This window comes from Alligator mississippiensis, chromosome 5, assembly GCF_030867095.1.
Source record: "Alligator mississippiensis isolate rAllMis1 chromosome 5, rAllMis1, whole genome shotgun sequence".
NCBI classification, from domain to species: Eukaryota; Metazoa; Chordata; order Crocodylia; family Alligatoridae; genus Alligator; species Alligator mississippiensis.
Window position 1 is genome coordinate 218481416 of NC_081828.1, and position 14736 is coordinate 218496151.

At 55.5% G+C, this 14736-nt stretch overlaps 1 long non-coding RNA gene across 3 annotated transcripts; it reads left to right on the plus strand.

The window, feature by feature from the left end:
• Positions 1 to 4264: 4264 nt before the first annotated feature.
• LOC106738043 (uncharacterized) lies at positions 4265 to 14447 on the plus strand. Of its 3 annotated transcripts, XR_009462801.1 has the most exons (8): positions 4268 to 4532; positions 6102 to 6188; positions 8310 to 8438; positions 9447 to 9566; positions 10996 to 11115; positions 11674 to 11784; positions 12821 to 12901; positions 13908 to 14447. It is a non-coding gene; the product is annotated as an uncharacterized LOC106738043 (long non-coding RNA). The 3 variants fall into 3 exon arrangements; XR_009462802.1 differs by lacking the exon at positions 10996 to 11115 and having other exon boundaries at positions 4265 to 4532; XR_009462803.1 differs by lacking the exon at positions 8310 to 8438.
• Positions 14448 to 14736: the final 289 nt, after the last annotated feature.

A 14736-nucleotide genomic window follows, 5' to 3' on the forward strand; every position in this document is an offset into this window, starting at 1 on the left:
TTTGTAAGTCATGTTTCCAAAACCTCTAATCATTTTTGTCCCTTTATGCTGGATTCTTTTCACTTTGCCTACATCTTTGTGAATGATGGTGCCCCGAATCGGACAGAGTACTCCAGGTGATGTAGCAGAAAGCCCCCTGTTCCTCTTGCCTGCATTTGCTCTCCTCTCTTTGGATATGTTTCTCTTTTTCTACCTTTTCTTCCTTCCTCTCTCTTTCACTTTAAGATAAGGAATTGTGTTTTAAAATTTGTATGTGTGCATTTTGTATCTCCCCTTGCAGTTTGGTGTTTTTATCTATTTGTGTGCCATGGCATGTGTTGTTTATATTTTATACTCCTCACCTTTCAACTTTCAACTGAATGTGTTTAGTTTCGTAAGTCAGTTATACATTGTAACAATGTTTACAAGGGCAGGATTCAAACTGTCCGTCCCTGTATCAGGCTGGCCCCTGAAAGAGTGAGTGAATCAGTGATTGAATGTGTAACACGGTAGCAGCAGACAGCAATTAACACCTGGGACACTGCAGATCAGCCAACGGAAGAACTCAACAGAAGACAATGTAACAACCGGGAAATCTCTAAACGTCACTGATCAAGGGCTAGAAACCCTGGCCTGAGTTAATCAACTCCGGGGACCAACTTTTGGGCTGAGTATCTCCAGATCAACCGCTCCTAGAGCCCTATTAATTCATCAACGGACTCCCAAACCTTCACGTACATGCGGATGACCTTTGGGGCTGACAGATACTGTCCAGTAACCACTGAGGGGGGAAGTCCCACGAGGGTCAATGACCCCTGGATTGGGCAAGCCTGAAAACTGGGGAGTCACCAAAGTCTGCCAGGGACAGATAAAAGGCAGTGAAAAGTGACCCTCAGTGGTGCCCTCTTGATCTCCAACTCGACCAGACCTGTCCAGACAGAAGGACCAGCCAGCGAAGCCCTTCTGGAGGATAACACCACGCTGAAAGAAGCTTCAGCGACAGACTCCAGCGCTTGTAGGATAGGTATACCTGACTCTGTAGCCTGCTACTGTGTGTGTGTATATGTGTGCATGTGTGTATGTGTGCGGGGACCAGCCTCAAGGTTTACGATTTAACTCATTACAGTGTTTCAATCCACCTAATAAACCAGAATTTTAAGGATCCTGAGCTGGACATTTGTAGCCAACAGGCCTCACCAGTGGTCCTCCATAGCACTGAAGAATCACTTCCCTTGATGTCAGTGGGCTCTGGATCAGGACCATGGTGCTGCTGAGCCAGCTGAGACCCATCTAAATAGTCAACTCCATTTGGTGCAGGTCTATTTTCTTGCAAAGAGCTGATACTTCCTTTTGGTTAGAGTGGCAGCAGGTGGTGCTGACGAGCCATGTCTGAGCTCCTTGCAGGGGACTGAGCAGCAGGGAGGTATAGCTGAACTCACAGAAAAGAGAGGATCATCAGTGACCCAGCCAGGAAGTGTAATGGGGGCGGGGGGGAACCTGCAGGGAAGGGAGACAGCTCAGGAGCACGAAATGCATGCTCAACATCAGTGCCGTGCTCCCTTTAAACCCTGAGCTAGGGGCTAAGCAACTGAATTGCCTTTATGATGGGTGTTGCCAGGGTCTACAGATGTTATGGTGCAGTTCCCTGCTGTAGCAGGGTGCTGGGCTTGGGGTGCCAGGACCCCCTGCCCTGTCCTGTGATCAGTCCTGCACTTCCTCACTGTGTGCAGTCCCATAGCCTAGCTATCTGGTACTCGTGTCTGTGCCTAGCCTCTCACAGACAGTTTGGCACCCGGGGGGTCATTAACCCTGGGATATCCCTGGTCTCCCAAACAAGCTTTCTCCTAATTGGAAGGACAGTGGCATTTGAGAACAAACCTGCATGAACAAAGCAAGGTGAATCCTGAGTCTGGCGATTCTGTGACGTGAAACCTTGTTCTGGGTGCAAACCAGATTAAATCCATGTCAATGTGGCCTTTTAAGTGGATTTCCAGGTCTGCCTCTGACTTGCCGTCTAGCCTTGGGCGAGTTACTTAGCTGCTTCTTTCACACTTTCCCTGTCAGAAATACGTGGGTAACAACACTTCCCTGCCTGCGTGGCAGGGGTTGTGGAGCTGAATCGGAGTGCCTTTCACTGGCCTGGATAGAGGCACACTGTGATCTCTTGCAGACAGCCCCAGAAGCAACACAAAACTTTGTGAGAGCCGCTTCACCCTGCATGGGAAAGTCAGCTGCCCAGCATGGCAGTCTCCTCCTCCAAAGGGTCCTCAGCTGATGACACAAAGCCCTGGTTCTGTATTGTGCAAAGCCTAGATGCATTAGGGCGGTGTTTCCTAACCAGTGTGCCATCAGAAGTGAATAGGTGTGCCCTGGAGTATTGCCACGGCAATGAGCTACAACGAGCGACAATAGGTGTGAGGATGGGGAACGCCTTAACAGGTGGGCCACGACAATTTGTATTAATGTAGGCGTGCCTTGGGCTGGGAAAGGTTGGGAAACACTGTACTAGGGCACCAGACACCTTCGACATACGGCCACTCTTGTGTCTGGTTTGAACTCAGCTGCGGTTCTTCACGGGCAAAGACTTTACCTTTGTAACCGCACCACCCGCATGGAGGACGTTAAGTCCATACGAACTTATGAAGTGCTGTATGTCCTGAAGCATCATCAGCTGTTGCCCCTGTATGAGCGAACGGGGGAAATTAATACATTTTTAAGGCCAGAAGGGTCCACTAAGGTAATCTAGCTTGACCTCCCCACAATGCAGTCTAGGCAACTTCCTGCACTAATTCTTGCACTAGCTAAGGACTTTGGGCAGATATTTTGAAAGACATCCAGTCTTTAGCCCCCACAAGGGAGATGTTTCCAATGACTATTAAAAACCTGTGGAAATAGCCGTGTGAGCTCAGGGTTAGAGAGCTCTCCACGATGGTCCCGGAAATAAGGGAGAAAAACGGTATTTTGGTGATATTTATTGGACTAATAAGAGTTGAAATCTGTCCCTTGCCTTACAACTACTTCTGTTATATTCTTTTTCTTCAGTGTTTTTACAGTCCTCTGCCACTTATTTAAGTACTGGTTTCATTTACATAATCAATGTAAATACAAGGCATTGCTTTATCTGGTATTTAACTTAGACTGTACCAGCTTCTTTCCAAGACCTGAGGAAGGGCACTTTGTGCCTGACAGCTTGTTTAATTTCTCCCCCAACTATACAGTTTGTCCAATAAAAGATCATAGGAGAATAGTGCTGGAAGGGATGTCATGAGACCATCTAGTGAAGCAGGATCATTTTGACTAACCCATTTCAGCCCAGTGTCTGTCCAACCTGCTTTTGAAAATTTTCATGGGGAAATTTTATGACCTAAAATATCACCAAACCCTGTTACTTCTCACATCTGAGCTCAGGGAATCGATCATTGCTTCTCTGAAATGCACTGAGCTGACCTGCTGTGTATAAAATCGCTAAGCTCTTCTTGCTGAGCAGTGCTGCAAACCCATGTCAAACCTGACCCGTGCCTAAATTCCAGGTCTCAGACCTGGCGCAGGCCATGGCAGAGCTGACGGGTCCTCTCCTGAAGCGAAACGCCTTGCACGAGGTCTCTGTGCTTGTGCCATTGAACTTATTGCCCACCTTCATCACCATTTATCATGAGATTCCTTGTGCGTGTTGGCGTGAAGGTGGGTTTTGACCTGGCAACAAATGTGCTGTTGCTAACTCTTGTGACTTTTTAACTTGACTTCCTTAAAGCTGTAGGACCCAGAGCCACATGAATAGGAAGGGATCTCGGCGTTCATTTGTTTTTAAAAGACTGTTTCTAGCATGCCTGGCTGCAGAGAAAAGCCTGTAAAGGTGACCTGGGCATCTCATAAAGGTTCAACACCCTCCAGGACCTTGCCTGCGGCTCACCTCGTGGGTTCGACTCCCGGCCGCCCAGGGCTGAGACGTGCGCTGAGCTAGGTTCGGCTGCCTCCATGCAGCAATCCTTGTGTCATTGCTGCAGGAAGAGGCCCGGGCAGGCACCTCGCGGGAGAGGGGAGCACTTCACTCGGACGGTGGGGGGTCCCCAGGGCTCCCTGCTTCACCTGCTCCCAGGACCCTGTGCCTCCGTTTCCCTTCCTGACCCCCTCTAACAGCAGCCAGGTTTTCAGTCTAATCCCCCTGGATCTCCTGCCGGCAGAGCTCTCCTGTATCTCTCTAGCAGGCCAGACTATCCGGCCGCATATCGGGAGTGGGAGGTCAATGTGTAACGAGAGGCACAGTCTGAGGCGTGCCCTGCGGTGATGTCCGGGGGCTAACGCCAGCAGTCAAGGTCTGCGCAGGGGTCGGCGCTGCACAAGCAGTGTTGTCATTCCCCAGGACAGCAGCCCGCGAGACCGCAGGAGAAGCCTGAGCTCCTCTTCACGATCACCCCCTGCTCTCCCTGCACCCCCAGCGCTGCAGGATGAGGCCCTGGCTGCTATGGGGGCTGGCGGCTGCATTGGTCTTCGTGGTGGTGGCTGACACCGATCGGAGGGATGCCCCGGTGACGCCTGGTGAAGTCAAGGAGGAGGTTTGTGGGTGGGGAGGGGGAGACGGGGCAGACAGAGGGAGGAGGGTGGGTGCTCTTTCCATACCGAACCAGGCACAGGGAGCAGGGTGCTTTGATACGAAGAAAAGGTGAAGCCCCGGCTGCTCCTCGCAGTGTTTGTGCGAGTGCGCCTGTGCCGTCAGCCCTATGCCCCTGTTACTCTGATACCAGCTGGCTAGTGCTGCACGTGCCCCCTACCCCCGTTGCAGGTCTTGGCCTGGGTGCTGTCCTATTTCTGCTTCTGCTGACACCTCTCTGCTCTACGGCTTTGCTGGCCTTGTCCCTGTCCCAGCGACCACTTCCGCTGCTGCAGTGGGGTTATCCCCAAGTTTGTCACCTGGTATTGATCTGAGGCTGTACCTGCTTATGTCCCAGGCCTGGGGAAGAGCATTTGGTGCCTGCAACTGTGCCCAAAATCTCTCCTGACCTGTGGAAGCCTGCTTGAAACCTCCTGCCATTCCCCCACGGCTTCACTGACAACTGAGCTCCCGACTACAGCGTGGGTCCAATAAGAGAGATCACCAAACCCAACCTGCTCCCCGGCTTCTGCGTGACCTTGAGACGGGCCGATGCCAGGGAGAAGGCGCCTAGCAGAGTTTTTCTTAGCGGAGGGGACGTTTGCAGCCAGTGAGAGGATTATGGGAAGAGTGGAGGGAGAGGGAGGACTGCCTGGTGCCCTGTTTGGAAACAAGGCACCTCTCCACCCCTCCCTGCAGACTGCCTGATAGTACCCCTGCCCCTCCCAAAACAGTGCCCTCTTATCTGCAGCTTGGCCCCATCCGGCTCCCTGCTATGTGAGTGGCTTCCCAGGTTGCAAGATGCCCAACACGTCCACCCAGGCCGTGGAGGGACGGAGGTGCTGGGCGAGGGAGGGTGGTGCTGACCGGGCTTCCAGATCGTGGGCTGTCCAGTGCTTCACCAGCGATTGGCTGAAGCTTGGCCTCGCCCTGTCCCCGCCCAGGGCCATCCCAGGTGGGCTGGGGGGCTCTGCTCACAGATTTGTGTGACCCTTGGCAGTGGCCGGGTGTTTGCAGGGCATGGGTCTATTGCCAAACTTGTGCAACAGGCAAACCTTTCTTCGTGGACTCAGCCAAGCGCTGCCTTTGGGAGGAGGCAGTGGGGTCAGATTTAACAAGCCCCTTCTCACACCCCAAGGGGCTTTAGCTGTTTGCACTTGGCAGGTTTTATTTGCCACTGACACCTCTCTGTCCTGGCCTGCAGGACCCTGCCCCTGTTGCTGTCCTGAGATCAGGCATGCTTTAGCTCCTGGACAGTTTTGCAGACTAACACCCCAGCCCCGTTTCAGCGCTGTCTCATCCCCCTGCTCCGGCACTGCGCACAGTCCTCGGACACTGTCCTGACCTCCCACGCCACCCGGACAATCAAAGATGAGTCCTGCAGGCTCCCCAACCCCCTTAGCATTTGGCGGCCTTATCTCGTCTGCAGACAAGAGGCTCATGGATGACAAACGTCCTGCACTAACGAGCTCACGCTGCTCTCTGGTGATAACGGTGAGGCCCGTCCCTCATGCCAAATTCTTTCTATCCCCAGGGTCAACGTTCACAGCTGGGCCTCAGCAGCACGGAAAAACACAAACCCAGAAGGCCCTGTTCTGGCTGCTTTTCTATTCTGAGACCGGTGAGTAGAGGACGGAGCAGGCGGCCACGTGCTGGGTGCACCTCAGACGGGGTTGACCGTCAAATGATTAGGGCCTGGCTACACCTTCAGATGAAAGCTTGGTAGAAACCAGCTAGAGAGTTGTTACACATTTTCAAGCACTAACATTATAGCGGGTTGGCTCTTTTCATAGCTGGAGAGTCATTTGTATCCCGTGATAATTCATTTGCAGATGTGGCCAGTCTAACTTTAGTGCGCGGTTCACCAGTTAATAGCATGAGATATGTAATGTATAGCAGGGGCTTTCGAGAAAGAAGCTGGATACTCTAGATGGGGGTCTGGGAAATGGGAGACTTGAGGTGCAAGTGAACAACACACAACCACCGAACTGGTGCCAGTGCAAACCTGAGTAAGAATGAAACAGCCTGGCAAGGAGACAGCCGTCCCCAAGCTCTATCCCAAGCGGCGAGCCCTTCACAAGCCATCCTTGTGCAGAGCTCCCACAGGACTCGGCCCAGGCTCAGGGTGGCTTTGCTTAGATAAGCCTAGACCCTGAGGTTGGAAAGGATGCTGAGGGCCCTCTAGTCCCAGCCCTAAACCACCCCAGACAGATATCTGCCCAGCCCATTTGTGAACCCCCCCCAAAGCCCCCACTGGGCTTCTCCAGCCCTAAGCTGCAGGGACTGGGAGAGGGCAGAAGTGGCCCATGACAGGCTCAGCCCAGGCTGCATCTGGGTTATCGTGGACCCCCCAGGTAAAGGCTTGCTCCCCTGCTGCACACGCCTGGGTCGGGCACGTCCCTTCATTGCATCATTTTTTGCTTGATGCAAACACAGGGGAGGCTCCTCGCTGCAGTCGCCCCTCCGCTCTGGGACGTCCTTGGCCAGAACCCGAGCCGGGATGACTTTCAGAAGTGCTGCAAGGCCTTCCTATGTGGGCAGGCATTGACCAAAACAATTAGGATGAGATGTTGTTCAGGCTGCCTCTGCTTATCTGGATGTTTTAGCTCCTTTTCCAGTTGTTTTGCGCTGTTGTCACTCTCTTGTTTGTGAGTGATCTCTCGTTTCTTATTGCAAGCTGCCCTAAGCCCTCGTTGGGAAGGGCGGCATAGGAATGAAATACATACAAAAGCAAATAAATACTAGTGAAGGTAGGCTCAGAGGCACCGGAGAATTCCTCCTGGAGTCTCCTCCCTACGGGGGTTTCCGTCCGGGTCAGACCTGTTGTCGAGATCAGGGCTCTCCTGGACTGTTGTGCCTCCTTGGGAAGTGTGAGGCCTCCCTTGTAAGCGGTCCATGATGCTATCTTTGCACAGCAGCTGCACTAGCTTTCAGCTACATGGTTGGTCTCACACAGACCTAAAACCACGGGCTGGATTGCAGACTGCAGCACAGATGCCACAAGTAGATGCCGATGTAGAGCCACCCCACCACGGCGTCCTTGCACCCCAGCTCTCCCCACCCCCAGGTGCCCTTTGCTGTCCTCGGGGCCCTGAGGTTCCTTAGGGATCTGCCCTGCAGCAGCCTGCACCCCTCGTCCTTTGCAGGGGCCAGAGGCTCAGCAGCCAGCCAGGAGGGAAAGGCGGGGATGGTGCGGACCCAGCCCACAACCCAAGGAATTGGGGTCGGTTGGTTCTTGTCACTCCCTGTATAGCAAGGATCTTTCCCCAGCACCTGAAGACCCCAAGGTACAGCACAGCAGGGGCACAGAAAGCTGTGAGCTCCAGATGAGCAACCAGGCAGCAAACCTTGTTCTGTACCTGAAACGTGAAGGGAGAGCTGAGGGGCCAGCGTCCTTCCAGTCTGAGCCCACGGTGCAGCCAGAGCCTGTGCTCCCAGAGAGGGCGCGGGGGCTCCTGCCGGGACAGGGCGCATGGGAGGGGAGCAGGGCTGAGATGTGTTATCACTGATGCTCAAGATCACCCCATGAGCCCACCCCAGAGCCCTACTGCTCCTGCACCCATGGTTACCCTGTGACCGCACTGTGATGGGTCTCCAATTTTATAGTTTCATAGTTTATTAGGGGTTGGAAGGGACCATGCAGATCATCGGGTCCAGCCCCCCCGCTCTAGGCAGGAAGACAAGTGGGGTCAAGCAACCCCAGTGAGGTGACTGTCCAGTCTCCAATGGTCTCCGTCTGCAGGATTCAGAGGCCACGGTCCGAAAGAGGAGGACACTCTACACAGCTGAATCCACTAATAGGACAAGCAGCCGTGGCCGCTTTACCCCTTTCATTCAGAAGGCTACTAAGCCCCTCAACACACAGCAGGAGGTGAGCGGGAGGAAACGGCGAGTGCCAGAATAAGAGCCATGTGATGAAGCCCCTTCCCTGCGTGCTGGGCGCAGAGAGAGCGGCAGTGCCCAGTGCCTGGCCCGCTTGGGAGGCTGCAGCAGCGATGCAGCTACAGCACGTGCAGCGGGACAGGGGATGGGGAGGTGTCTTGAGAGGAAGGGCACGGGGGAGTCAGCTGTGCTACAAACCCTTCTGCCGCCAGTTCTTAGCCTGGTACTGCCCAGGCTGGCATAGCAGAAGGACAGAGCAGAGACAGCCCCACCCCATAGCCATCACCCCACAACATAACCTCTCATAGGAGCATCTGCTTGGAAGGGACCCCAAAAGCCATGTCACTGCTCCCACCTTGCATGAAAGCTACTGCTACCCTATCCTGTTCAAAGCATGCCCAGCCACCTCCTGAAAGCCTGCAGACACCCAAACAGCACGGCATTTTTCCCTAAATCTACACTGCTGCAGTTTGAAGCCACTGTTTCACATCCTGCCTTCTGCAGCAAGGGCGAACAGTTATTCTCCCTCTTCTTTAGGGCAGTCATCCAGATATGCAAAGATTTCTGTCATGCTCCCTGCCCTGTTGCAGAAAAATGACCTTTTCTGCAAGCTCATCGTGCCCAGTTTTCGTAAGCTCTCCTCGTACAACTGCCTTCCAACACCTGGATCATTTTTTCAGTCCTTCCCAATCTTGTGCCATCTGCAAACTAGATTGGGAAGCCCTCTCTTCTGGCACCCAGGTCACTAATAAATGTATTAAATCACATCAGACAGCAGCAGAAACTTCTGGAGCCTCAAAACCTGCTATTCTGACCTGGTTTCACTGATAATTTAGCCTGTGTAGGGGTTTAGCCAGAGGAGAGATGTGTCACTACTGATGCACATACGGACTTCATGAACCCACCCCTCTGCAAGCACCCACCCTCACCCCTGAGCCCTAGTGCTAGTGTCACCGGGAGGAGCAGGGTCTCTAATTGTTTCTTTCTGGAGCTTCAGGAGGAACTACATCGACAGAGGAGGGAACTCGATGAGAGTCGGAAACCCAAACCCACCAGAAAGCCATTCAGGCCCGGCTCCACGCACATGTTCAGCTTGAAACCTGCCGACTGCCTCCAGGTAGAGTTGGTGCTGGGGCGGGAGGAGGGGGCCGTGACTCCAGAAGAGAGCAGCGAAGCCCCTTCCCTTCACGATCGGGTGCAGAGGGAGCACACGCACCCGGAGCCCTTGGGAAGCTGGGTCAGCGATGCAGGGAGAGGGGAAGGGGTGCTCCTGGGAGGGTGGGTGTCTCGGCAGGAAGGGCACGGGCACCCCCTGAGCACCCCAGCCTGGGGCTGCGCGGGGAAGAGAGTGGACGCTGGCTAGGGCCACGTCAGAGACACTCGGAGGAAACACTCACACGTCTATGCTGGGGGCTTGGGGGCTGCACTTGCTGCTGGCTCCCATAGGGCCTTACAGCCGTGCTATAGGACCCCTCTCCTCCACCTGTTCTCTGTGCTACACGAGTGTGGTACGTCTCACCTGCCAGCACCCTGGAGAGGACCCAGCAGGAAGCTTTGGGTCTGGGTGCGAGGCTGCAGGGCACCCGGGGAGCGGTGGGTCCCCCGTCAAGGGGATCCCAGGAAGGAGGCAGTCTGGGAGAGGCAGCCGAAACTTCTTGGTGTGGCAGGGTAGCAAACAAGGCTAGGCCCCAGCCTCTTGCAAGGGCAGTATTGAGATTTTTACTTCTTCACTGTTCGTAGTTATTTATCGAAGTCCCTTTAAATGAGCAAGCGCTGTTTCCACGCCACAAACCTCATTAAAGTACGACAGATTGCAGTCAGCAAACTTGCTGTAAGCCAGCTCGGTTGCTTCTGCAGGATACATGCCCAGCCAGAAGCCACTGCAGCTGTGAGAGGACTAACACGGGACTCTGTCCCTTCTGCTTTCTTGGGGCAGAGACACTTGGCAGCCATTAGAGCACAGTGTCTACATGCTTCTATTCCAGCAAAGACAAATCAGCATCTCTGCCTACAACACGCTGCCCAGGTTTGGAGGGCCGTCCTCCATCGCGAGTTAAGCGCATTGTCAGCCGAGCCTGTTCTCTCCCATTCTGCACATTGGGCTGTTCTTCCTGAGGTGCAGCACCTGGCATTTATCTGCCCTGAACTTTATCCTGTCTCATCTAGTCCAGCTCTCCAACCTGTCCAGATCCTTTTGAATTCTACTCCTTTCCTCCAAAGCGTTTTCAGTCCTTCCCAATCCTGTGCCATCCGCAAACTAGATTGGGAAGCCCTCTCTTCTGGCACCCAGGTCACTAATAAATGTATTAAATCACATCAGACAGCAGCAGAAACTTCTGGAGCCTCAAAACCTGCTATTCTGACCTGGTTTCACTGATAATTTAGCCTGTGTAGGGGTTTAGCCAGAGGAGAGATGTGTCACTACTGATGCACATACGGACTTCATGAACCCACCCCTCTGCAAGCACCCACCCTCACCCCTGAGCCCTAGTGCTAGTGTCACCGGGAGGAGCAGGGTCTCTAATTGTTTCTTTCTGGAGCTTCAGGAGGAACTACATAGACAGAGGAGGGAACTCGATGAGAGTCGGAAACCCAAACCCACCAGAAAGCCATTCAGGCCCGGCTCCACGCACATGTTCAGCTTGAAACCTGCCGACCGCCTCCAGGTAGAGTTGGTGCTGGGGCGGGAGGAGGGGGCCGTGACTCCAGAAGAGAGCAGCGAAGCCCCTTCCCTTCACGATCGGGTGCAGAGGGAGCACACGCACCCGGAGCCCTTGGGAAGCTGGGTCAGCGATGCAGGGAGAGGGGAAGGGGTGCTCCTGGGAGGGTGGGTGTCTCGGCAGGAAGGGCACGGGCACCCCCTGAGCACCCCAGCCTGGGGCTGCGCGGGGAAGAGAGTGGACGCTGGCTAGGGCCACGTCAGAGACACTCGGAGGAAACACTCACACGTCTATGCTGGGGGCTTGGGGGCTGCACTTGCTGCTGGCTCCCATAGGGCCTTACAGCCGTGCTATAGGACCCCTCTCCTCCACCTGTTCTCTGTGCTACACGAGTGTGGTACGTCTCACCTGCCAGCACCCTGGAGAGGACCCAGCAGGAAGCTTTGGGTCTGGGTGCGAGGCTGCAGGGCACCCGGGGAGCGGTGGGTCCCCCGTCAAGGGCTCCTCGCGGGCAGGACATGAGCCGCGTGACTGAGGCCCAGCTCCGCTGCTCTCCTTCCACAGAAGCGCAACCTCCCGTTGAAAGTCAGGAGGGAGGTGACGAGGGCAAAGCCAACTGGTCTCGGATCCCATGTCCCCTGCTCCGGCTGCTACGGCCCCCTGAGCACCCCCAAGGTAAGAAGCGGGGTGGGGACATGCAGAGGCCTGGCGTGGGGTGAGTGTCACCCCCAGGGTCACCCCATGACAGCTGGAGACTCTCCAGGGGTTCCTAAGCATGCCGCCTGGCTGCAGCAATGGCATAGATAGAGCACTGCATGCCAGGGCCGGTTGTCTATGTGACAGCCACCCCTGCACCCACACCTCTGCACAAAAGCCGCTTTGGGAGCCCCGCTGCCACACTCTGCAGCATGTGGCAGAGTTTCTCAGCTTGCACCTTGGTGACTCGCGCCTGAATCTGTGCCGGGACTTCAGCAGAGGTGACCTTCAGAACGTATTGACTGGCGATGCACTGTCAATATTGACCCGCATGAAGCCAAGGTTAATAATTAGCACAGGGCACAACGAGTCCTGCTGTTTATGGGAGCAGAGGAGTCAATGAATACCCTTACAGGATCCTTCACATCTCCACCAGAAAGCTCTGGGTGTTTCTCACTGACGACGCGGGATTTCTTGTATGGGGAGGACTAGAAAACCCATACGACATGCCCCCCACCCAAACCTGTTCTGTTCGGAAAGGGAGATGAGGCAGACAATACAAGGAAGGTGTCCACAGGGGACACAAGAAATAGTGGGCTAACTTGTCAACAAGGGAGGGTTTTGGTTAGAGATGGGAAGAGCTTTCTCACTCGGAGGGTGGTTCAGCACTGGGCCAGACACTGAGAGAGGTTGTAGATGTAGAGTCTCCATCGTTGCCCGGGATGGGTGGACAGGGATAATCCTGTCCTGAGCAGCAGGTGAGCTGGACTCAATGGCCTCTATTGGCCTCTTCCAGCTGTGGTTTTCTAGGATTTTAGGGCTCTCTTGAGGCAAAATGAAAGAGCCACCTCCTAAGTGACCCATCGGCGCTCTGTGAGGGGGCTCAGGGCTGTCACAACACGACTCAAGGATCGGGTGAGGGTCTTTGGAGACGTGGCCAATATTGGAAAATCCTCCCCTTGCAGGGACAGTATGTGACCCGCCCAGGTCACAGCACGTCCCTCTCTCCCTGTAGGACCAGCGCCAGAGGAGAGATGTGCAGATGTCTCAGCGACCCAGACCCACGAGAAAGCCCGAATCCTCCGTGAGAGGCTCGGTACGGTGAGAGACAAGGCGGGTGGGAGCTCAAGCCGCAGAATAACCAGCGGGCAAAGAAACCCCGTCCCTTATTGAGGGCATCAGAAAAGACCTGATGCACTGGCTGCTCTTGGCAAGCCAGGCCGGGCAGCCGGAGAATGAGCCCGGGGAGAGGGACTGAGGACACACTCAAGGGAAATGCTGGAAGGGGACAGGAGTTGGCTCCGTGCTTGCCCATATCCTGACTCCCTCCCCCCCACTGATAGCCAGCCAGCCCCTGCCCTCCACCATAGCCCTCGTGCCCCACCAGTTCCTGCCCCCACTCATGCTGGCTCCCCCTCCACTTCCCAGTGGGGCACAGTTGTCTTCCTCCCCCTGTCATCCTCCTGCACCAGGAGCATCACTAGGCCACACTGATGGCATCAGTAGGAGCAGCTCCTTAGCTCCCACCTGGCCGTGACCCTCTGCTATTAGTGAGACTTGCACACGTGCCATTGCGGCCGCCGAGGAGGAAGGGTGGTGCAGACGGGCTGGACCTGGGAACAGGGAGCTGGGAGGTGGCTGTTGCCAGACGCCTTGCCACCAGCTCCTGGTGAGCCGCAAGCCCACTGCAGACAGATTTAGGGGGCCGGGATGGACCACAGCCAGAGATTCAGCTTTCAGGTTTGCACTGCCGCTGGGCTTGAGGCTAACCCTAGGTAGCAGTGTAAACACGGCACTGGTTAGAGCTTTTTAGGGTTGAAGATTGTCCAAGAATAGCCACCGAGCCTGCTTCTGGGAGTGGGGGGGAGACAGCTGGGGAAACTGAGGCACGGAACAGTTACAAGTCATGCCGTAGAGCCCAGGTGAGAAGCCAAGAGTGCCTGGTCCAGGCTCACGTGCCTGCCACCTGCCTCTACCCCCTTCCTCCCCACCAAGTGCCACGTCCCAATGCCATAGGCTGTTGCCCGCCCCACCCTGCCCCGGCATGCAGTGAGTGGCAGGTGCCGCGGCCCCACAGCTCACCCCTCTCCATCTCCCTGCAGGCAGAGACCTCTGCAGAGGGGCTGCTGAGCGCCAGGGCCAGGAAGGAGGACCGGCGGCCCGCAGCGGGGAAGCGCAAGGCCAAGGCGCGGGAGAAAATGGCAAGCTACTGCGCCGGCTGCTACTCCAACCTCATGCTGCGAAGCCCCCCGGCTGCCCCCGACGGGAAGGAGGGCAAGGGGTCGAGCAAACATTAATCGCTGCCCTTCCTGCCTTGCCACCGGGGCCTCTGTGTCTCCCACGGGGCAGCTAGGGAGCAGCCCAAACAGGAGCCTTCCCCTACCCGCTGAGCTTCGGGGCTCAGTTAAAAAGGAAACCAGATTCCCCTCCAGACGTGCCCTGGTTTCCTGGCATGAGATGGAGCAGAAGCAAATATCTTTGTCTGAGTCCTGCCAGCCTCCCCACTGCCTTGTTCCTCACGGCAGCAGGCAGGAGGGCGCAGCCGTGCCGGGGCCCGGGGACCAGACTTGCTGCTGTCTGGTGCTCAAGGCTAATCTGCTGCGCTTTGCAAAGCCACATCAATAAAATCAGGTTGAGAAAGAGCCAAGCCCATCGGGTGAGTGTATGCGGTCCAGGTGCAGGGGTGGACTGACCGGAGAGTGCCAGCACACGCACTGCTCCGTGCAACCCGGTGCAGTGCTCCCGGCTGGGCCTGGCCACGGCTCCCTGTGTCCTCGGTTATCCCCAGCATTGATGGCAGGGCAGAGGTGGCGAGAGACCGCAGGTCAGGGGGAATCTGGGCCTGCACCCTGCAATGCTCCCATGTTCCTCCTCGACCCACAAGACCACGTGCACATGGTGGCAGATTGAACCTCTGCTCTGGGTGGACCA